We start from the raw sequence: 24819 nt of genomic DNA, 5'->3' as shown, positions 1-24819 counted from the left end.
ATTAGAGACCAAAAAACCTAAACCTGTGATGGTGCAGCCGCAGTAGGGTAACATTTGACAGCACATCGCAATATATAGTGTTTTGATATTTAAATATTCAAAGATGTGAAATCATACTGTCAAAAGAAAACACAACAAAGTATTTGGTTTCGACATCACTTGTGCCCATTCTCTGGGCAATACTTAAATTTCATCTTAAGTTTCAGCCATAGACTGTATACAAGTTTGAGCTTATATTTAGTTCTATCTATTCCTCAATTTTACTGCTTTGGTTCACTTCCGTGGCTTTTAAAAGGTTTCTCTGAAATGTTGCTTGAAGTTCATTGATATATTTGTCTTGGGGAGGAACATTTTACTGCAAAGCCTCAAACTGTAATTCTTATAAGTTTGACGTATATGGGTTTAGATCTCTCTCTCTCTTAGACACACACACACACACACACACACACACACACACACACACAGACACACACACACACACACACACACACACACACACACACACACACACACACACACACACACACACACACACACACACACACACACACACACACACACACACACACACATCATCATCATCCTATAATCCTCTTGGGAAGCATCACCTCTCTGCTGATGACTGTCTCCTCAGACAGGAGATGATGTTTCGAGACCAAAGACGCTTTCTGACTCATGCATTCTCCTCTACTGTACTCTTTCCCCTCCAACCAGGTGATCCCCAAAATACCTCACAGAGCTCTGTGATTCCTCTGAGCTGAAGTATGTCTGGATCTTTTCTGAGAAGTGCAGCATAAAGTGAGAAGCCAGTGGGACTGACAGGTAGTCAATAAAAAAGTGGCAGAAGCTAAGGAAGACAAACTCAGGCCTCCAGTTCTTTACCTGCATTTACGGAGGAATTCATATCTACCGGATATTCAGACTTTTCCATTTGGTCTGAACCAATGGAAAGGTGCCTCGGACCATGGGCCAGTCTAATTGACTATTAGGAAGTTAAGACAACATTAAACAAAGTGGAAGTGATGTTGTTCTATAGTCTTCACCTCCAAAGATATGATGTTGGAATGATGGGGACCTTCATTTTGTTAGTAGTAATGTGAAAAGGGAACCGGTTTCATTCAAACAGAAAGACTGCACACACGTCAGATGCAATGATACAAACCAGTCAAGGTCAAGTTATGACGCAGCTCATGGAGGTGATAGCAACGAGACGTATGTATGTCATACATAAGTCTTTAGTGTGCTCCCTAAATTACAATGTGAAACAAAAACTAACCCGATCAAATGTAAACAATGAAATAAAGACACAACCTTGGCTCAGACCATGGTCCAGAGTTTCAGATCTGAAAATCATCTAAACATCCAAAACATTGAACAATTTATAGAGAATTGCCAAAGGGGAGCAACAATGTAGCTCAATTAAACTCAAACAACCCCTAACCCTAACCTGTACTCCCACGAATCAGCCTTATAGGGGACACAACATTTGTGCACAACTGACATGAAACTTCTTCCTAAAGGAAAGATACACAGACGCAGTATAATGTGCCTGTATTAGGACATGAGCTGTCTGGGATTGTCTGTGGGCACGACACAGACAACGCTAAGTGGATTAGAAGTGAGATGATCCAAAAAGGTAATTTCATCTGTGTGTGCATGTGTGTGCATGTGTTTGCACGTGTGTCATGGTTTCATCTTGAACTTCACCAACACTGAGCTCTCAGTGAGGGGCACCGGGCACAGCAGGGAGTCTGGCGGGCAGATCCCATGACACTGATAGCTTTAGTCTCTACCAGTGTCATCCAGTGCAGCCGAACTCACCCAAAGTAATTAGTCAAACGCAGCTAATCCATAAAACACACTGGCAATTACTCAGTGAATATTCAGTGAACTGTAAATAGTTCACTTAAACTGTTCTACACTTGATTTCTGAGGCAATGATTAAACAAGAGGTCTTGTTTGTTAGGCTGCACATCCGTCTGGAGCAACCTGATCACAAGTGGACGGCATTAGAACTTGTCTCCACCTGCGTCTCGAGTGATAGATAGATAGATAGATAGATAGATAGATAGATAGATAGATAGAACTAAAAAATGGAGCACATTTGAGCACGGATCTGGACAAATGTATTGTCTAAATGTGGTTCCAGAGAGCTGTGGGCTTTTTTCAGGCACTGTACACTGATTTTTTCACTGCAGATCCAGACAAAGGAGCAGATGCAGGAACTTTTTAATCATTTTTCTTTAACATTCCGAGATAGTGCCCTTGGCGTAGGTATAAACTCTACCGAGTGCAACCTAGTTTATAGTGCGTCAACTTGAGTTTCCTTTTTCTGCACAAGCAAGGTTGAAAAACCGACAAATAAGATTTACTGAGTTTTGCTTCTGCAGCAAAGAACATTCTGTTTATTCACAAACAGTCACAACTTGAATATTAACCACGAGTTCCACCGTGTAGGGGCAGAATGTCTGGAAGGGTCAAGTATTGGCTGAACTGTGGATAGCGCTGTAGCAGAGATACACAGACACAGACGGATACAAATTGTTTTACAGCCACAACCCAAAACTAAACAAGGAGAATAAGAGACTATATGCACAACTACAACATTTGATGCACAAACAGGAAGAGTAAAAACATTTCAATCATGAAATTAAGTTATTTTAGTTTGTTAATTTAATAGCATCATCAGAATAAATCTGAAATGAGTCAAATTTGCGAATAATAATGGGATTTGAAATCTACCAAAGCTTTCCATGCTTATATCTGAGCGTGAACCAAATTCCCCAAAACACAGAGAAACTACCTGATGCTTAGACGTCGGAGTTAATTTGATCACTGCCTGCTCCAAGTGTCTGATGCACACCTGGTTGGTATTGAGACTGAACTGTTCTTGCTGCTTCTATCATACTTTTGTCTGTAAGCTTTTGCATCAACTGTGTCCCTGTGAACATGCATACTGAGACAGATGCCATCTTTTCGCTCCTCGTCTTTGAAGTCGTGTGCTGCCGTGTTCCTTGCTTGATTTTGCTCCCACTCAGCGCAGGCTTTGTTATTTTCCTCCTTGTTATAATGAGCAACAGTGCTGTGTAGTCCAGATAATCAACTCCATGACAAACATCAATGAAGTGTGGGTGTGTGTGCGTGTGCGTGTGGGCATGTTTCAGTCCTCTGTATCTGTTCATCAATCTTTCTTTCCTGCTGTAAATTATTTTTTTGTCGGAGCTCAAATGCAAACACAGCCAGAGAGAGAAAGTGTGTGAAAGCTGAACCGTCCACCTGTCGAAACAGAGAACTGTATATCTTGATGGGGTTGATCCCGTCTAGTCGGACGGATTACGATGATAAGTGGCTTTAGAAGAATGTCATTTTTTAGAAGAATTCCTAATAACTAATCTAAGTGCTAAATAGTTGTCAGTGTCTCAGCTTTCAGAGCACGAGTTAGTTCAACCTTTATGTGAAATCCCCCGTGCACCCAAAATAGATTTAACTGGAGCCCTACATGTAAACCTACACACACAAATACACACACACACACACACACACACACACACACACACACACACACACTAACGCACACACACATGCCCATTCTTGTACTTCTAACTTAACCGAAGATTGTGAAGATTGTGAACGCGTCTGTGCAGAGAACCCCCCGCTCTGTTGTGCATGTGTGAAAAGCCAACTCTGGGTAGACTCCGTAGCCAATTCTCCAGATTTTATCCGCAGGTCATGTCTAAAAACGGCTTTAGTGGGGAGACCCATTTAATTGGTTTAATGCTCCCCCTTACCCTAACCTTATCCAGAAAACCTAATCCCTTACCCTACCCCAACATCGAACCTAAACCTAATTCTAACCCTTACTGCAACTTTTAACCCAAACTCAGCCCTTTGAAAACATGTCCAACTTGTCCTCACTTTGTAAGGTCAATATTCAAAATGGTCCTGACAATTATATACAACGAACAACTTTCTCTTTCTTTTCCATCTCCCTCTGTATTTGCTTCCTCATTTTCTTCCAGGGCACAATCTGACAGCTGAAGAGAGTCCTTTGTTTGACAGTTGTGATAAATAGACACAGAGGGACGGCACGATTAAAGGCAAAAACAGAAACAAAACACAGAGGCATCCGAACAATCACTTCAAACACCGTTTGTTCTCTTCAAAAGTAGAACAAACATCTATGAACTCATCGTAACCTCGTAGCATCGCATCTGTTGCGCCTCTGCGACAAGTTTTTAACACTGACCCTTATGAAGCAAACACATTGACATGAAATTACATCAATGTATATTGTGGGATTTTTTTTGAAAAAAATTGTATGATGTAAATGTCCTTTGTTCAGACAAGAGTATCGGATCTTTTCAAAGACTGTAAATGAAGATGGGCGACACCTCCTCCTTTTGTACAAATACGCCAAACTATCCTGTATAAGGTCGATGTCAGTTTACACTTGCAGATGGATTTGCTTCACTTTAAGGGAGCTGTCATGTCGTCCATCATTATGTACAAGCTGTGTCTCAATTCAGGGGCTACAGACTCCGGAGGCTGCGTTTGAAGACTGATCATGTCACAGTAGCGTGATGATGCTCTCCCATTTCGAAAGCTCCTTCAAATGCCACAGACAAATGCAACATTTTTCCCTCAGACAAATAAATCTCCCACAGATGGATCCTTCTCGCGCCAACCTATCCCAGCACTCAGTCACAAACTTTTTGGAGACAAATGGAGGTGCCAAGAGAGGAGACGTCCAATGACTACAGGATTAAATGTAAGTTTGAGGCTTTAACTCAACTAAGCAGCTGACAGTAGACACGTCAAATATGGCATTACAACTTTCTGGTCATGTCCAACTGCAGCTCTGTTGCTAGGGGACAACTGAAAGGGCAGCACAAGCTGGAGACGCACATCACAGAAATTCTCGGTAGACCAGATCTTTTGCCTCAGGGGTTTGCGTGGTTTGGTGTACTTCCCTTCCTGTTTGCACTGTGGTAAAATCTCAATGTTTAATCATGGATAAAAGTCTCCCAGTTAAAAAGAGTACAATTTGTTTCCCTTGGATGAGACTAATAGAAATGTTGTGGTTCTACTCTGGCCTTTTAAACTCATCCAAAATGTCATGTTTTGAAAACAAAGAGCGGCGAGTTGCATGTCAGTCCTCACGTTTTAATGAACACAGATCCTTTTGTTTTACTCGGAGGCCTGGCACCTCTAATTAGCTGAAGCTGCACTGATGATTCTCACACCCTGCAGTGTTTTGACCTGCTTTTCTCTGGCTCAAACCAGAGCACATGGCTACACACACCGAGAGCACCGACACATGAAGAGACACACACAGACACACACAGACACACACGTACACGCAGGTACATATAGTGGGGTAAACAAACAACGGAGGGCAGTGCAGGAATGTGGCTTATTAGATCGGTAACCTTGCCTGCAGCCATATGGTCTCTGCTCAGGTGTTACAGCTTCAGGGGGGTTTTCACTCGCACCTATAGTCATAGCAAAGCCACAGTCATAATAAACACACCAATTATACCACGGGACACCACACTCCCCGCTGTTACTCTTGAGGAAGTCATGGGAGCGGCAGGGTCAGGGGTCACGGCGCTATAATAAATCTCCGGGGCAGTGTTCATGTCAGATCAGTCGGCAGACATTAGCAGCATGCCGGGGCTAAAAGGGGGACGGATTGAATTACGTCCCAAAAAAAATCTAAACATCCACTTATGTTATATAGGCAGCCCTGACTCACATGTCTATACATGCTCAGGCCACATATAGAATCTCTGCGTTCAGCTCCTCAGAAGTGAAGGATTCGAAACAGAAAGACGTCGTAGTGGATTCACAAGATGACGGAAATTTGCATTTGTCGTAGTTGTTCCTCTAATTGAGCGATTCTTTCCTTGCCTGCACATTTTAACCTTATTCATGTGTATTCAGCACTTAAATGGCAACTACAAGTGTGGCTCTGTTATATCCAGGATGGGACTTTGTCTCATTAGCGAGCTGGTAGGAGCTGCCACAGACCTCGTTTTCCTCATGCTGACAGATGTACAAAATCAGCCTTTTCTTTCAGAGTCAGCTCTGAACCCAGATGTGTTTAATGTTGAAATGTGCTGCCTGTGTGATACGTTACTGTATAAGCGCCATAACGTGTTTTTTGTCAGCAGAGACAAAAAGCTTCCTCTGCAGTTCAGAGATTTGGACGCCAGCCAGCTGATAGGCAGATATAAGACTTACAAGTTATTAAGTCTGGTATGTGCACTGCTGACGCTTCTCAAAGCTGCACAAATTGCGCCTGTGCATGCACGCGTCTAAGCCCGTGTTTGCATAGCTCTTTCTATAAGTGTATTAAGGGAAACACGTTTACTGTGGCAATTGTTTATCCTGCGGTGAAATTAGCCGGCAAGTGTGGGGATTATTGCTCCATTACCGAGCAGTGCGAGTCGGAGAGAAAGAGTTGACAATGGCAGGGAGATGAAATCATTTAATCAAACTTGACCCGTCTCGGAGAAAAAAAGTTCACACATGCAGACACCAATCATTTTGAGTGACACACACTATGACAAGTGACTGAACAGCCTTGAATTAGTCTCGCCCTTTGGGGATCCGTGGCCTTATTACCGACTGGATTGAAATGACTCATTAATTATCTGACACAAGCTTCCAAAAATCTTGGTCACCAGCAGCAGCTGTATTTGACGGTATTTCCTCATGTTTGTGCAACACAAGAAATACACTATTTAGTAATTTCCACTCTGTCGGTGCATTTTTTTTTTATTCCTTGTGGGTCATGTTGATAAATGTGGTCTGTTATTGTTGCAAAATGATAACAAACCTCGTCTTGATGCAAACAAGACATTCTGTCATCACAGCTCTGATTACCAGATCCGAGATGGGATATGAAGGTTGTCATTTCCTTTCTAAAGGCTAATGAGTTTCCAGATAACAAAATGGTGGGGCGAGCCCATGGGTTGGTCATTGGGAAGTAATATCACGTCTTCTTCTCGGCACCAACGGAGCAGCTGCAGATTGTGATGATAGCCAGGCAATTTCTGCGAAGGAAAACATTTCCCTGGAGACATCTCACCTGAAAGGCAACGGCCCCTTTTTCACCCTGTACAGCTTGAAGTGAGCGAGTGTGTGTGTGTGCGTGCGCATGTTTGTGAGTGTTTTATAGAATGTGGGAGTGTTTCCTATCCCTTTGGAATCAAGACGGAAAATGTATTCTATTCTCCGGCTCGTTAAATAGGTGAACGCCAGAGAGGGAATTTAAAACCGAGACAGCCGGTGCCTCCTCGATAAGCCACGGAGAACGAGACGGGTGCAAACACAAGAAAAGAAGTGTGACGGGAAAAAATTGAAGGTGACTGAAAAAGATGAGTGTAAATAGGACCACGGTATGTGCAGTGGATAGATCTGGGTGTGGGGTGGGAAAAGAGATGATGGACATGGAGGACAGGAAAGAATTGAATGTGATGGATGAAAGGAGGAGGAGAAGAACGGGTGGGGGTGGAGAGGGACACTCCGTCTCACTCCATCACTAATGATGGAGGAAGGTCAAAGCCGTTCCACAGTTGAGAGAATCAAATGATGCAAATTAGGCCCGATGCCCAATCACACGTCAACGACCGAGGCGGAGGAATCCTGATGATGCTGGAGAGCACAACAGCCTGAGAATCTATTATTTCAAACATCCTCGGTTTATAACAAGAGGCGTCAAATATGTAAAATGGCTTCAGTGGCCGTTTTTTTGCTGAGTGAAAAGGCCACTTGTGTCCACAGGGGAAATGAGAAAACCTGTGTGAGTGAGTGAGGGACTGGTATGTGGTACTAATCCAAGACGAGTGTGAGAAGTAAACAGCGAGAAGAAGAGGAGGCAGAAAGGAGGAGGAGGGGAGGAGTGTGACAGTTTTCCTTCTCCAGTCTTTGAAGAGCAGCGGGGTGCCAGATTCACACTGAAGGAATTCATGAAGCATATGTGCAGAGCTTTGACCTGAATGCATTACCTGATCGTAAATATGCCTTCAATTCCCTCCCAGACTATGATGGGATTTCTCTATTTAGTCTTAGAACTACATCCTGTCTAAAACTGTGGAAAATCTCAAGAACTGGACTCGAAATACGCCACACGCCTATGAAGTGACCTTTTGCTCTCATTCAAGCTGCTGTTAATAAAACATATGACCAGAAAGGATATTCATGTACAGTGGAAATGTGAAGTGCAGGGACAAGGACGGGGGGGGAAGCAGTGCATATGCATACATGGCAGCGCTGTAGACGGCCGAGTAATTGCGCTGCTTCATGGACAATAGTGACCCGCTTAGGCCAAAAGCTTATTGGCTGCCTGTTCTGCCGTCACAACCAATGGGAGCCGTCACTGCCGTTTCAGATATGGGGATGACGGAGTGTTAGGAGTGAGAGAGAGAGAGAGAGAGAGAGAGAGAGAGAGAGAGAGAGAGAGAGAGAGAGAGAGAGAGAGAGAGAGCTAAAGGCAGTTAACAAACGGCAATGGATGATGTGGGGAGGGGGGAGAAAAGGAGAGTGACAAGGATGGAGATACAGAATAAAAGGAAGCAGGGATGTGGAGGAAAGAGCTGCGTCCTTTGTACTGAGGAAACAAAGGCAACAATCTCTGAGCACTGATAAAAACTGTCCAGCTTGTGGTTGTACAACACCAAAAAGCATGTTTGTGTGTGTGTGTGTGTGTGTGTGTGTGTGTGTGTGTGCGTGTGCGTGTGGCGGTTGCTCCACAAGACGTTAGGTGATCATCACACCTCCTGGATCCTCTTCTCACCAGAGATCCCAGGGGGGATGTATAATCCACTCTCTCTCTCTCTCTCTCTTCCTCTCTCTCTCTTTCTCTCTAACAAACACACGCACATGCACACACACGCGTACATCTTATGTACACACCTCTATGCTCGCGAAAGGCTTTGTAAACACTGCAGAGCAAGGTGGCGAAGAGAAACAGATTACAGTGAAGAGTAGGAGGAGGCGGAGGAGGCAGAGGAGACAGATCACAAGGGAGGAAGTTTCTGCAAAGGTCATGAAAGCAGTTGCACAAATAAGGAACGCTGGAGAAGTGAGAAGAAGGTAAAATGGTAGGAGAAACACACTCTCACATGCCGAAAGGGACGATAAATAAGAGGAGGATATTAAAGGCAGGATGAGCCAGAGGAGGAGACAGAGCTCTGGGCGAGGAGCTGCTGGTTGACAGGTTTTGGGAGAGCTTAGGGTTGATTTGCCGATCGACAGCAAATGATCCTGTCAATCAATTTCAAACTTAATCATAGTCTTAGTAATGTGACTTTTAATCTTGTGAAGTACAACCTCATCCTCATGTTATTTTTATCGTATTTTAGTCAAAACCCAGTTCGATTAAACCTGTGTGAGATTATTCTCAAAATTAGATCTAATTCAGATGATTTTAACAATGAAGTCTGAAAATGATATCAATGCACCGTGACCATGTAGTGCAAAGTGCTGTTCTAGATTGTCTTGTATATAAATAACAGAATTTCTATACATGTTACACAACAAACAGTTATGAATAATCGTGAATCACTACGAGTGACTAATGCAAACAGTGGAAGGAAAAGACAGTCGACTGGCTAACTGACTGGCAGTGGGTTTTTCCTTTGTCATTTCTTGTTTGCCCGAGACGTTACAGCAGAGACGGACAAAGCCATGAGCAAAACGAATATGGAGCGATTGAAAGATGACCAGAATAAAACTTCAGTTATCGTGAAACAAACTGGGGATTTCTGTGAGTTTGAATATTGTTGGAAACATTTTGGAAAATGTATGTAAAAAATATTTAGGATAATTCTAGTGGTTTTTAGACATATATATACAAAATATGTTTAAGAATAAAGTCATGTTATTTGACACCTTATCATTAGTTAACCTGCACCTTGGGGCATCTCTTCGGGTTTGTGGTTTTTCCTTCTTGTGATTCTGAGCTGCACTCTCACTCATTCTCTGAGTATTTGAAGTGGGTCCAAATGTCAACCTGTTTTGTTGTCATCATGCTTTCCTTCACTGACACTTTGTATTATCCAATCTCCCTCAATCGAAGCATTTAAAAAATGCTGGCTCCTAGCACCATTGTCCTCCGTTCTGCAAATTCTCTTTGTGTCTGTGTGTCTCAGACAAATAGAACTAGAAAAGACACAAGGTAAAGATTTAACAACAAAGTGCTCCTACATCACAATCAAATGTGTTGATGGCCGCACTGCCGAGGTGAAGAATCACCAGAATTAACACTGTGGTTTTTTTGCTGTTGGATTTACCAAACATGAAGGAGGTTGGTCATATCTAATATAAACCTAAGAGGTAAATGCAGGAGGAGAAATAAATGAACGAATGAATGGACACAGTGTCTGGATCAATTTTGACCTTGACTATAGACAAGACACTAGATAGGTAAGACACCTTTGTTGGATTCAGGCTAAAGCCGGCATTGATGAGGTTTTGGCAGCTGTGGCCCAGGAGGTATGGGGGTCAGCCACTAACAAGAAGGTGGGTGGGGGGGTTCTGCATCACGGAGTGTCCTTGGGCAAGATACTGAACCCCTTAATTGCCCTTGATGGTCGTGTCGGCAGTGTGTTAATGGTGTATTATAGTAATTTGGTTTTATCCTGCTCAGAAGCAAGGATATTTATATCTGTATTTTTGAATATAATTCGAGGACAACTGGGCAAACTCCATCTGCTGAGGGGGATTGTGTGATCGCCCCAGAACAGCTGCTAGCGGACCCCACAGTGAAACTGATTTAACTGCAGAATATCTGTCATCGCCATATTCCCCGATTTTTTAATTACAACATATTTTTCTCCTTCGTATGGAGAGAAATATTTGGCAAAACTGTGAAAATAAGAATCAAGACCTAATTTCCAAACCTGAATTTTTCTTCTAAACGCACATTACCATAGGCCTAATGTAGCATGATAACATTACTAATGACTGACATTTATCCCCTGGTCCATCCATTACTCCAGAAGAACTGTCTTCCCCTGGAGGAATTTCATTGTCCAGCACTGGAATCAGATAAAAGAAATGCTTTGCTACTGATTCACCAAATCATTGTCCCTCTAAAAAATGCAGCTATAAAGTGGATGATGGCAGACGAGTTTCCCTGAGAGAATATTAGAGCCGTGAGGGTCCTCGCGCTCTGAAAGGGAGCTGTGGGACTCGGGCATTGAAGACACACAGAGATGATGGGACTTCTCCCCAGGGAGCAGCCGGTTCAAATTCAAGTACTCTCTCCCTCTCTCATTCTCGCTTCCTCAAATGCTCATCTCGCTCCCCTTCCATCTCTTAGCGAGGTCACGGCTGAAAAGTTTCAATGATGCCCCAGGAGGCCGAGGAGAATCATCCAAGTGTGCGTCTGCATCTATGTGTGTGTATCCGGGTGCATGATTGACCGTATGTGCACGTAGAGCTTGTGTGTCAGTGTTTTTGTCCGACTGAGGATCATGTATAGACGTGTAGGTGGCTGACCGCGCGGTGGCCTCTGCGGCAGCCTTTCAAGGGTTAGCAGATTCGCCTGCAGCTGCTGCACCATTTTGCATCCCAAGCAGGCAATCTGATGTGACTCGATGAGCTCTCTCCCGCTGTTGTTTCCCCATCTCCGTAAAAAATATCATAAAATTTAAACTGCATGAGAGCTTGTGGGACTTGTCTCGGGGCATTCAATAACTGTCATTCCACATCGTAAAAGCCAAACATCCAATGCGAGTCAAACGGAGTGAGACGGCAAGCGCTCCGTAATGAGATCAGTGGCTGTCTTTGAGGGAGAACGCTGGAGCAATAAACTGTCTGTTGCATGTTGTGCCATCAAAGCTATTCCGTAAAAATCCTCAAAAACAGCTTCAGTAATCACCATTTACAGCACATACTGACTGGCAAGGTTCAGGATGGGTACTGGTGGATGCACAACCTCATCAAAAAACATAATGTAAAGACGATGACGTTAATATGCAAACAACCCCAAAACACACACACACACACACACATGGATGAATGCGTGCACACCTCAATTATACGGATACAATGGAGCAAACACACAATCAACGAGGCTGGCTTCATCCACCGCTAATCCCATCCTATCTGCTTAGTGCGCAGTGCTTCCCAAGGACAGAGAAGGATCTGCTTTATCTTCATGTGATAGCGAGTGAACTGGTGGGAGTAATAAGGGAGAGCAAGAAGAGGGGGAGAAGAAAGAGTGAGCGCTGCAGGAAAGGCACTGACAGCTCGCGCTTGAAAATAGCCCGAATAGTGCGGCTCCAAAATAATTCCCTTTATATTTTTTCTATTCCTGATCCTAATTTCAACCACAGTGGCTGAATAATTTATTCTGGACCAATGACATGCAGCGAAGGGGACAAAGAGTCATTGCTCTATTTTGATTCGCATAATAAATTCATGACTCCCTGTTTAAAAGGAAAGGGAGATAGATGGAGGAAGAGCAGGAGGGGGCAGGACGGTGGCGGGCTGAGGTCAGGTAGTGAGAGCCGGGAAGCATGACACAAGAATGAAATGGGAAGTAGCAGGAGATCAGGAATGAAGGCTCTCAAATGGAGAAGGATGTAGAGGGTTCGGGGATAAACACGTTAAAGTAGATTCCATTGTAGGGCACCGCTGATGAAGCATGTTAACCCCAGGATCAGCTGAGAATGAGACAGGCAGAGAGCAAAACCAAAAGGGGAAAAGGGGAATGAAATGAGAAAGTGTAAGACATCCGTCCTGAGATCCAATCATTCAAGCCACATTGGGAGTGTGGTCTGGCACACATGTGGACACATTCTTTAAACTGTATGAATGCGACGTTTTTCCTGGGCCACATACAGACATCATCTGACATCTGTAAATTCAAACCGGGTGAAAATCCTTTATTCTTCACCAGCACAAATGAAAGCAGCGATTCAATCTCAAGTGCTCACAGGAGACACATTGATTTTAATTCCAGGTGTGAAGAGACAAACGATGTGCTGTCCACTTGTGAGCGGATCTCTCAGGACAGACGTTAATAAAACAGATGCATACATTAGCTTGCATTCTACAAAATGCGAAAGACAAACTCCACGCCCAATTCTCTGACATCTTCCGGAGTTCATGTCTGGAAACGGCCTGAGTGTTAACCTAAGTGTTTGCTCTGTGGAAATCAATTAAAAACTTCTTTCTTAAGAGCAGAAATGGCCCGAGACTAAATCATCTGTGAAACAGGAAACACCTGCTGTGGTGTCGTGATGAAGAGCACTAAGTGACAAACAACATCTGTAAAGCTTGACAGGAGACGATGTGAGGCTGCATTATACTTTAATAGAAGCATTGCATGTTTCATCTTTATGGGAGAAACAGTTTTATGAATGAGGACTCTCTTCTCCTTGAGGTCATAGGGAGACTTGTCCAACAGGACTACAACACACTGCTGTTTATTATCCTCAAAACGTCTGGGGTGTCCTCTAGCTGGACCAGCACGGTGCTTTGCAGGAAACGGGGTACCAGGTGATCCACAGAAGAAGAGACAAGACCACAAAGAAGAAGAGAAGCAGCTTGCCACAGGCTTTTGTTCTCTCTAAACAAACAACAGTCACTTTAACAAGCTGCAGAAACAGACTGAGTCAGGGGACACGCAGGCACCACGCAGTCAGTCACGCTAGAGCATGCGCTAATGAACAACTTCTCTCTGTTCATCACTTTCTTTAACTCTGCGGATGTAGACGTTCACATTAATATGCACGAATGCTGCTGCTGCCCTCCTTTCTGTCTCCGTTTGAACTTACGAGCGAAACAGGAAGTTCTCCTCGGATGCACCAGCCGCTCTTCTCTGGGGTTTGTTTCCAAATGCCAAAAAAACCCGGACTGCCTCGCTGAAGGGCAACATATATCGGGCCAATTTAAAACTGGTGCAAAACACAGAGGTCAGCGCGTAGCGGAGCACATGATTTGAGACAGTTTTGTTGAAACGAGAGGAGAAGCCAAGCAGAGAGCGATTTTGTTTTCGGGCTGCAGCTAGCATTTAGCTCCGCGAGGACCTCAACACATGCCGTCTACATCTACACAGTATGTGACACATATAAAAGACAAAGTGACACATATGTGCTAGCATCCCCAAGTGACTGCCACATGCCCCAAGTCCTGCAGGGAAGATGACGCACATGTGTTCCTCTGTGAATGTGTGTGTGTGTGAATATACGCGCACCAATGGTGAACAGTCCCCAGGCCTCTGCAAGCCTGTTTGTGTGGAGCTGAGGCAGAAGTAATGTCTGAATCTGTGCTCCCTCAAAGCGATGTGTGTGTGTGTGTGTGTGTTTATGTGTGTGTGTGTGTTTGAGCAGAATAGAGGGTCAGTGCTGAAGGACATTACAGAAAATCTGTCCATCTACATTCACCCAAACAAATTACTACCCACAGCAGCATGAAGGATGTTTAACAAGAAACAGAAACACAACTACAATATAGACATGTTGCATTTGCACGTCCAACTGAAATTAGACGCCATCTTTTTTGCCAGAAAATCTAAACTGAGTCGATGCAGCAACAACCTTTCAGCATTTTCCCTTTTTTAAGGAGCCGATAAAGAAATTTGACATATGACATATCTGTGGAGGCGGCGTCCGAGCTGGTAGGTGGACATTTTCCTGCGGAGGAAGTTGACTGACATTTTAGAGCCAGCGTTGCTAGACAACACACCGTCTAATTCCCCGGTGCACATAAACATGTCATAGCCTACCAATGTTGATCCTCTATCCTCGATGTCTCTATTTTCAACACACCTACCTAAGGTCGGCTATGTAGTGTTATCGTTTGTGCTTATTGTTTTCAACAAACAATATTCATTTATAGATAAACTCAATACATTTTCACACGGATGTAAAAGGACCTTTCAGGCATTTTAGTATTTTTTTTGCATAAATACATTTTCATGTAAGTATGCATCATCACCGCTCTGGAAACGCCGGGAATTGAGAAGTTTTGAAATGCTGCTGGTTCCGTTTTAGCAACTCTGGGGCTGCATTTAAATCAAGATGTGGCCGTCACTTATTGGTCAAGATACAATCATATCAACTCCTTTCAGAAGAAAGTATAGGAGTACGGATGTACCCTTAGTCTTTTATAGAAGGTATCACAATTAAATTTCTGCAGCAGTCAGCAGTGTTCAAGAAATGCTACTTGAATCATTAAAATCCAATTGCAGGACCGGGGCACAACACTCCATCACAGCTATCAGCCGAGCCCTCCTCTCAACATAGCAGGAAAACGTGGTTTGTATTGTGCCAGAACAAACTGAGGGATCACAGGAGAAATCAATAGCAATACAGCATTACAGCATTCATTAAGTCAGAGGCCTGACTGATCAGAACGCCGTTCATCTACGAGGAATCACACACGAAAGAGTGAGGGAGAGTGACAGCCAGGAAGAGAAGTGAGAGGAGGAAAGTGAAGTGTACAAGTGAGATTGAACCACACACAAACACACACAAACACACACACACAAACAAACACACACAACACACACACCACACACACACACAGTGACACTTCGATTGTGCTCTTGGATAGAAGTCATGTGGTTAGAGTTAATGAATAACGTACCCCCTGCCCCAAAGGTCTGCTCTACAGATGGCATTCACACATGCACACACACACACACACACACACACACACACTCACACTCGAATTCACATGCTATCTGACCAGTGCCTAATATGCCTATCAGCAAGTTTGAGAGTATACTGTACATCTAAATTTCATTCTACAGTAGGTTTCCACATTGGTTTTAAAACCTGTCTGCTAAACACACACACACACACACACACACACACACACACACACACACACACACACACACACACACACACACGCGCACGGACACACACACAATACAAGGAGAGAGCAGGAAGAGTGAAAAGAGAGAAGAAAGCAGAGCTCCTGAACCAGCATGTGGTCATATACTGAGTTACATCGTTACATTATTAAAATGTGAGGTGATACTATTTAACCTGTATTAACATTTAATTAACAATAGCAGATACACACACACACACACACACACAGACACAGACACACATAGGCTAATGTCACTGACCTGCATTAACATTTGTAGAGGGATGGGAAGCACAGGTGAGCAGAACCACAAACTTTGTGACCTATATAAACATTTAATGAAGTGAATATGATCCCTTAATTCAAGCAGGGCAGGTAAGAGAGGTCCAGCAAGCACACACACACACACACACACACACACACACACACACACACAGACGAAACCGACTCCCTAACCCTATTTGCAGATAATAATTAATAATAATAAGTCAAGTTGATTTAAATTCCAATAGGTTTCTCACATCCGGAGGTAGGAAGTGAAAAGCTTCTTGTTATAGTAGTCTCTCATTGAAATACAACCACAGAAATATTGTGCGGGTTAAAATAATTCCATCTCAATCGCCATTTACTGGCTTTTTTCAGGTCCATCAAACACATGGACCTCCCGGTCAAAGTCATTGACCGGGAGTCAGTTAATGATCGCAGACGGATCAATGAAGTCATTCACATATAATATCCTCCACGAGAATGATCTCCCTCGCTTTTACAAACACATGATGTCACCTGAGCCTGAGGAAAAGCAGTTGAAAAAGTGTAGGCTATGTATTTGTGTATTTATTTCACTTCAGTCCTGCTGATCGGTTGATTGTTTCTTCATTGGGAGAAAACAGGACAGCAGGAAATAATTTTAAATCACAAATCTGAGATTAGAGGAGCTCTTTAGAGGGATGGAGCAAGACAAGGAAAATCCCAAAAGACGAAGCAATGTCATTATTTGTCTAATAGTCCCAGAAATCTCTGTCTGTCTGTCTGTCTGTCTGTCTGTGGCTTTCATATCTTGGACATCATTCATCAAACCTGCTCACAGTTTGCATTTTTGGGCTCATAGAAGTGGAGTGTTGAATTTGGTGCCATTTGGACAACATTAATAAACTTTGAATAAAAGGGTGACCAGCGCTCTGTAGCAGCAGAGGCCGGGACTCATCAACAGAAGGGATGCAGCACGGCCCCACACATTGTTGTCAAGATTGCAAACAGTAGTGATCGATTTCTTTTTGAATCATCAGCTGCTGTGTGAATACCAGTGAAATTACATTTACTGACCGAGCAGAGCATCTTGTGTCTGTTCAAGGCTTTGCTTGAAGGTCAATAAATTCCTTGCTTTAATGGGTCCTTTGCAAGAGCCAACCTGTGTATTATTCCTTGCCAACGATAAGCCAGTGTTTATACATGACTCATTTTGCACTGCCTTGTAGGAGCAGCCTCATAATAACGGTTCTTGGCAGAGTGTCACATTGACTGCAGTTCTGTGATGTTGTGGTAAAAGGCTTTTTGTCTCCGACACTTTATCGTTCAGCTTTCTGCATCCGGAAGGCTTTGAAATTGGTGTCAAAGGAGTGTGAAGGTTTCTTCGGAACGAGGTAAAGCCATAGCGTAACTGTAGCTAATCTCAATGAATTTATTTAAAGATATTCATTTATTTTGTTTTGATAGAGAAAACTCAGGAAAGTCAGTAAAATGATAATAGCTGGCTTTTAAATGAATGTGTACCTGGCTGATTGAAGGATAAGTGATGGACGAACCTTCGAGGACTCGGCGGCTCCGATTTTTGTTATTTCAAGGAAATATTGAATCACCTCTGAATTCAATTTGTCAGTTTATTTTAAAGAGATTAGTAAGGACTCCAAGGATGGTTGTGTCGGACCATGTAATGAAGCAAAGCTAAATGCTAATTCATTTTGAGTGGGAGGCGAGAGATACCAGGCGACCTTAAAACTTCTCAATCAGAGCCGAGCAGCTGAAGGAGAGAGTCGACGGAGGGAAAGTGGAGAAGACAGACGGACTCACAGACTGCAATCGTGAGCAGAGGAGTGAACAACAGAGCCGCGGCCCCGGGGTCGAGTCTGAGAAAATGCAACCGTGAGAGTAAATTAAAGTAAGCGGAATGGAAAGCGAAAGGGCAGAATGAGGAAAACAGCAAAAATATTGAGGGAGGAGGTGTAGGAGAGAGGACAAGAGGAGGAGACGGCTGCGAGAGAAGGTCAGGAGGTCTTTATAGAGTGGTGAGGCTGCGGAGGAGTCAGAGCTCACACCTGCTGCTTATTTGCCCTGAGGTAGAAGAACGCTTGTTCGTTATAAGAAAAACTGTTGGTTCATACCCTGTATTTTACAGGTGTCTCGGTGTGTGTTTGTGTGTGTTTGTGTGTGTGTGTGTGTGTGTGTGTGTGTGTGTGTGTGTGTGTGTGTGTGTGTGTGTGATAATAACTTCTGTCCGTGCATTCACTCACATACACTGGTACAATTGCGCAGTTGAATGATACTGGAAGCGAGACCATTAAATTCAGTTTCATGAACAACCTCTGATGCAACCACAAGGCTCTGCGGTGTAATTCCACACTTAATTCCACACTTTAATAAAGACTGCCGTTTCACTGTGAATGTGTGTGTGTGTGTGTGTGTGTGTGTTATTCATGTGTGGGTAGCCGTGGGCATTGAACATGTGTGTCTTTGCCCTTGTCCGTGCAGGCACCTCAATCACCATCCAGCAATCTAATGGCAGCAATCCACCAAGCAGGACATCCTTAAGGCCCTTGGAACAATTTCTCAAGGTCAGCCATCATCCTCACACACATACACACGCACACACCCACACACACACACAGTCGTGAACCCGATAAGATCAAAAGCTCCTTCCACATGACTACGTAGCCCCCGTCACCTCACTAATCATCTCTATGCATGGCTCCTTTTCTCCCTGCACACTTCTCCTCCAGCAGAAACATATCAAACTCACATTATTCTCCCTGCAAACACTTCATCCTCTGTGTCGTAGGAGCTTTCATACAACTTGTGTTTTTTTTCATTGCTTTGTACCATCGCTGCCATCAGATATAATAACATTAAGCAAGTGTTTTCTTTTTGTCAAATTGTTGAAAACAAGACGAGACACACAAACGATGTGATGATCATCCTTTCAGGTTAAAATAGCGTCAAAGGTTGTGTGCTCATGGGTCTCAGGTTATGTCGATTTTAATTGTGACTGTCAAGCTATGAAAAATAAGAAACTGAAAACTTGAATTATTACGATGGCCCTGAAGTGCAAAACACAACATCTAATCACAAAACATATCTGCATTAACTTCTAATGGAAAAGATAACTGCTGATTGGATAGTCATACTGTGCACTTGTCTTGGGATTGGGTTTTTCTTTTTTAGTGGTTGTGTTTTATTATTTGTTCTTGTGTTTTCGTATTTACCCTTGTGATTTGAACTTCAGAGCCACCGTAGATTTTTCCCCTCAGAAGATGCAACAGAACGCTTTTTTTGAAATGTGAACCAAACCCTCGGCTCCAGTGTCTGTCTGGGTGTCTGCCTCTCTCTTCACCTTCTCTCCTGAGGGTCGCCTGAACACCATCACCCCGCTGTGGTTTCCACTTACTGGAAAAAGACATCAGCAATCAGCACCTGTCAGCGCAGAGGCCAAACATTGTCACACACATTCTCCCGTTTCTCTATCACCGTCCACCATCTTTCTGTCCCTTTGACTCCTCAGGCTCATCCATTATCACCTCAATCTTCTTTTTTCTAATTCACTATACAATCACAATTCACTGTCCTCTTTCTCTTCTTCCATTTATCCTTCTCCTCAGTGATCCCTATATGTCTCACTGTCAGACTCAGACTTGTCTCTGTCTTGTGTGTCTTTTCACAGCGGCTTGGCAGCGGAAAGGACAGTGATGCTACGCTTCAGGTAGCTGTCACTCTACTGCGCTGAATGGTTTATTCAGGGCATCGGGGTGTGTGACTGTTTTTTATGTAGGTTTAATGTTCCTGTAAAGTGATTATTAGGTTTCAGGAAGGCAGGGACAGAGAAAGGTGGAAAGACAAGGCTTTGAATGTATGAGGGAGTGAAGTCAGCGGGAGGTGGTGATTCGGGGAGTTGTAGCAACTCTCTGGCAACTCTCTCCACTCGCAGACGCCAACAGCAAGTTCGCCCATATGCTGGGAGCAATCTGCCCGCCAGCTCTGTCTGGGTCTTTTTTTGGATTGGTTTTGTTTTCAGGAAGACAAGACGGCAAACAGGAATGAAGTTGGGAACCCAAAACAAGTTAATGAGGCCCAGGAATTAATGAGCTGATTGCCTGATTAGAGGCAAAGTTCTTTTGTTCACTGAAAAGCCCCCGCAGCTACAGTGCACTTCACATTCAGATGTCTGTACCGGATCTGTCGGAGCAGTGCTAATGTGAAGTGGCTGCTGCGTTTAGACGTCGCTGAGGTCACAGGTGTCGCTCAACCGTAGGAAAGCGGTCATGAAATCAGCAACCATCCCTCACCTTGACTGTTGAAGGGGAAGACAGGAAACTAGTCAGCCATGCTGTCCGGAGGGGCAGAGTCGGGTAAAGGCAATTGCTTAGCAATAGAATGAAACGGCAGATAAGATCAGGAGGAAAGCGAAAGGGGTGACAGCGCGTAATTGGAAATGGAGAAAGAAGGAAGATGGTGGGAACAAGAGGTAAAGGGGGAGAGACTGGGGTGTTAGATGGAGAGAAAGAGGGGCGGCTGGCGGTTGCACCTCATGCAAAACCTGCTGTCATAAGCCATATGCACTCTGCCACAACGTGACATAACACATGGCCACACTTGTCATGTTACCACGGCTCCTGCATCCTTCAGTGTAGAACGGGTAAGCAGAGCTATACATGTCTCAGTCCAGAGCGCACAAACAAGTCTGGACTACAGCTTTATTTTGTCTCCCCCAGCAGCCACACAAGTTAGCCAATCCGATTTTTACTGTGCACAATTTACGACTGGCCGCTGTGTGCAGGACAAATATGTACCAAAGTTAATGTAATGAGATTCAAATTGAGATGAATGTGCAGCTTGACAGCGTTCCACCATTTATTTACATGCATCGTCTCAGCGACAGCTTATGAGAGCCCGTGTGAAATGCCTCTAGTGGTGCAAAATAATGTTATTACAAGACGAAGAAAGCATGACAGAGAGAAACACACACATTATCCCTCCTCTGTGTTCTGTGTCCTCTTTCCTTCGCTGCAAGTATCGGAGGGCAAGTAGGGAGACTTGTCAGGGTGGGTAGTCATCAACGCAGAAGATCTGCAAAACATGCACTGTTGTGTTTCAAGTGTGTCTGAGCTGCGATGCTGAAAACACAGCAACCACCGAGGACAAAATATAGCCTTACATGTCTGTGTTAGTGTGTGAGTGTGTGTGGTCTCCGTGCACATACCCAGGACTGAAGTGTGGTCCTTGAAGCCTCCTCATCTGTCCAGCTGTGTGCGAATGCGAATTGTTTTTCCCCGTTGCTTTGCCCACAAGTTGAAGACCCCCGCTCCACACGTGCCGGCCCTCCTCCACTCCTCAGGTCCCCCTCAGTCTGTCTCACTCCCAGACTCTGGCATTGACAGCTGCACTAAACCTGCTGCTCGTCCCCCTCCTCTCTCTCTCTCTCTCTCTCTCTCTCTCTCTCTCTCTCTCTCTCTCTCTCTCTCTCTCTCTGTCTCTCCCCCTTCTCTCTCCAGCAGGCTCGCGTGTACACACCTCCTTTCACCCCTTGTTAGTTATGGTCCCCCTCCCCAAAAAAATTATCCAGGCAGTCACAGCAGGGGAGAGAGGGAGGGGTGGGCTGGTTTGAGATTTTCCTCTCCTTCACACAGTGGTTCTCAGCCGGTCAGGGCACCCTCCATCTCCCCCGGCGTGGATGTGGGATTATGAGAGAGGAGAGGGAGGATGGGGAAGGAGCGTGCTGTTGCTGTTGCCTCTGCCTCCTTCAGTACGAACGCCTCTCCCTCTCTCTCCCTCGCTTAGCTTGCTTTTCATCTCTCTCTCTCTCTCTTTCTCTCGCGCGCTCACTGCCTCCCCTCCATTCCTCTTCTCAGTCACTATCTATCTGCTGCTGCTCCGGCTGTTTGGACTTACAATTCAGTGAGCTGCCGGGCGTGCAGTGGCTTAGGGAGTCTCTCTAAACATCGAGGCAGGGTGAAAAAACGAAAAGGATGAGAGAGAGCAGTGATTAGACGATGAAGAAACCGGGGGGGGCGTTACTGCATTTTCAAACTTTGATTAACAATACTGATACAAATACCATTACTACTACTATTACTACTGATCGTAGTTGTATTTATCGTAAAAATATGATGATGATAATAATAATCGTACTCATAATCAAAATCATAACATCAATCAGAATATCAATAACAATAATGTATTTTCACAGTACCCATGGTGTAATAAAATATAAATGTTTTAATATAACAATTACAGAAAATTCAAATTGCAAATTGAAATTAACAGGACAAATGCAAGAAAAGGACAGATCTGTAAGCATTTGAAATGATTAATTATTAATAAGTTGTTGAATATTAAACCTTCAGTGCTTTTTAAAGATATTAAAGATTTTGTACACTTTGCTCTGACTCACATTGCACAGCGGGAACCAGAGACAAGAGACACTGAATACAATTTTAGAAAATGCTCTTCTACATAAATGTCTTTGGAGGAATGACAAAGATAAAGAGATAGTATTTTTTATGTTTTGAAAATCAACAGGCCTCAAATGATCCCTGGTACAATTCAGAACATCAAACATTAAAAAACACTCAATAAGCGATTGTTTAAATCTGCTCTCATATGAGCAGGCAGTGATTTGATGCTTACATTTCGGTTCTATGCATCATCTGTTGGGTCTTGTGAATAATTTTTTCTGCAGCTCTATGAATCATAAGTAGCAGCAAACTGTTCCTGATAGACAAAAGGTGGATTTCAATTCCAAAAATTACTCCTTGGAAATCCCACTCTTGTCCTGTTCCAGTGGGTTTGTTCTGTTTAATCACCTCCCCCACAGAGAGAGAGAGAGAGAGAGAGAGAGAGAGAGAGAGAGAGAGAGAGAGAGAGAAAATAGACATTTATATTGTTCGGTGCTGTTGCCTTGTCAGGGTAAATTAAATCACAGGATACCAATTCAAACACACAGAGAAAAATGCGCTATCTGACTGAGCGCCCCAAAGGTCAGATAGCAGCTCATCGCAGGAAAGGAGAAAGAAGTCCAGCCTGCAACCCTGAGTTCAGAGGTCAGACGTGTCATGATGCTCGGGGGAGACCGAGTCCAGCGAACACCTCGCGCTCCACCCTCTGAGCTAAATGTAGTCAGTTACCGATTATTTATAAGCATAAAACATGGACAGTTTACTGACTGAGTGGAAGAAGCACTTTGTCCACACTAACATTTGTGTTCTTGTCATTAATGGATGTCACTTCTCTTCTTACTTTAAAGCAGAGTTCATCCGACGGCATGACAGCTTCACAAAAGTGAAACTAAATCACCTCGCCACTTTGTGACTGGGTGCAGTGCAGGTCATAAATCCTGCCTCCTCCATGTTAGTGGATGGGACCAAACTAAAAAGTCCACATGGAATAAATTTGATTCAAATATGAAGTCTGTCATGTTAGTCTGTTCTTATCGCACTGATGTATGTTAAATGCTGCAGCGCCAGCATTCAGACTCAGGCTACAATTTATGTAGTTTGCATAAGATGGCAGCGTTTAGATGCAGGAAAATTTGGCTTCATTTCTGGATAGTGGGAAGAAGTGGAGACACGTCATCCATCTTTTTATACAGTCTTACCGACCAGTGAGAGACGTAAGCATGTCAACAATTTATCAGTGATGAGAGATACCTCTTCTCCATCTTCTGCAACAGACTAATGCATTAGGGACGAGTCCATTCATTGAGCACATCCAACCTGAGACACATCACTAGATTCCTGTCAGTTCGAGGTGTTTTATCAACGGATCAATCCACTGCAGCCGTGACCTGACTCAGTCTGTTCAGGGTTACTCTTATCTGATGACAGTGAAACCATTGTACTTTAAATTAGTGATGAATATCTGGCAGACCTGTTTGTGGCCGCACATGCTTCTGTCTGAAGAAAATGTCGTCAACCTTCTCACATGCAGATTTATTTTAAGGAAATTAGGTGAAACATTTGTTTGCTTGTCAAGTGTTTTGATTCATATCATTTAACCATAATTACTATTACCACTATTACACTGAATCACAGTCGATGCGTGAATACGTGACAGTTTATTTATGATTGCTCATATTTATTAGAGATTTATATTTTTTTGTGTCCCACCTCTCACAGACAGATTGTCCCCAGCCCCACCCCGATCCTTATATAGGCTGTATATAACCGGAGGAAAATGGATAAATTACACCTGACAGAAACACAAGGAGCAAGTGGTGTGTGTTTCTACTGATTTGTCTCACCTCTGAACGACACTTTAATCAGATTATTGCACATTTATTACCACTTATTGTTGTGAAATCCCACCTTTCTGTAGCCGCACCCATGTTTCAAGGTCATGAAATGATTTCCGTCGATGAGCTCCTCTGATGATTCTGCTGTTTTTATTTCGTGGCTCTCCCTTAGCGATATGCTTGTGGGTGGAGGGACTGCTTGCACAAGATGTCTTCACAGTGGGTGTGAAGATTATGGCTGCAAATGTAAGAATTTCATACCAAAAAGCAGCCAAGTGACTGTCTCGTCTCTCAAAGCCTTCCCTTTTGGGAGGACTTTCATTTGCACTGACATTTAGGACAGAATAGGTTGACATTTGAGTTGTGAATGTATGTGGGATGTGGGTCAGACATGAATGCATCAGATGGATTTGTTGGAATAGAGCTAGAACTGCAAGGATGTTTTAAGAGAGATGTCTACCACTCCTGGATAGTTGCACTCGCAC

At 43.7% G+C, this 24819-nt stretch overlaps 1 protein-coding gene across 1 annotated transcript in view; it reads right to left on the bottom strand.

Annotated features, from left to right (window-relative positions):
• Positions 1-21420, bottom strand: part of LOC128454853 (leucine-rich repeat and immunoglobulin-like domain-containing nogo receptor-interacting protein 3) — a 29380-nt gene extending 7960 nt beyond the window's left edge. The window contains exon 1 of the mRNA XM_053438421.1: positions 21305-21420. The gene's annotated coding sequence lies outside the window, so the exon portion shown is untranslated. The remainder of the gene's footprint in view (positions 1-21304) is intronic.
• Between the last annotated feature and the right edge of the window lie 3399 nt (positions 21421-24819).

The sequence above is a fragment of the Pleuronectes platessa genome, chromosome 13, assembly GCF_947347685.1.
Source record: "Pleuronectes platessa chromosome 13, fPlePla1.1, whole genome shotgun sequence".
In the NCBI taxonomy this organism is placed as follows: domain Eukaryota; kingdom Metazoa; phylum Chordata; class Actinopteri; order Pleuronectiformes; family Pleuronectidae; genus Pleuronectes; species Pleuronectes platessa.
Note: the sequence above shows the minus strand (reverse complement) of the source record. Positions and strands in the feature narration are given on the sequence as shown.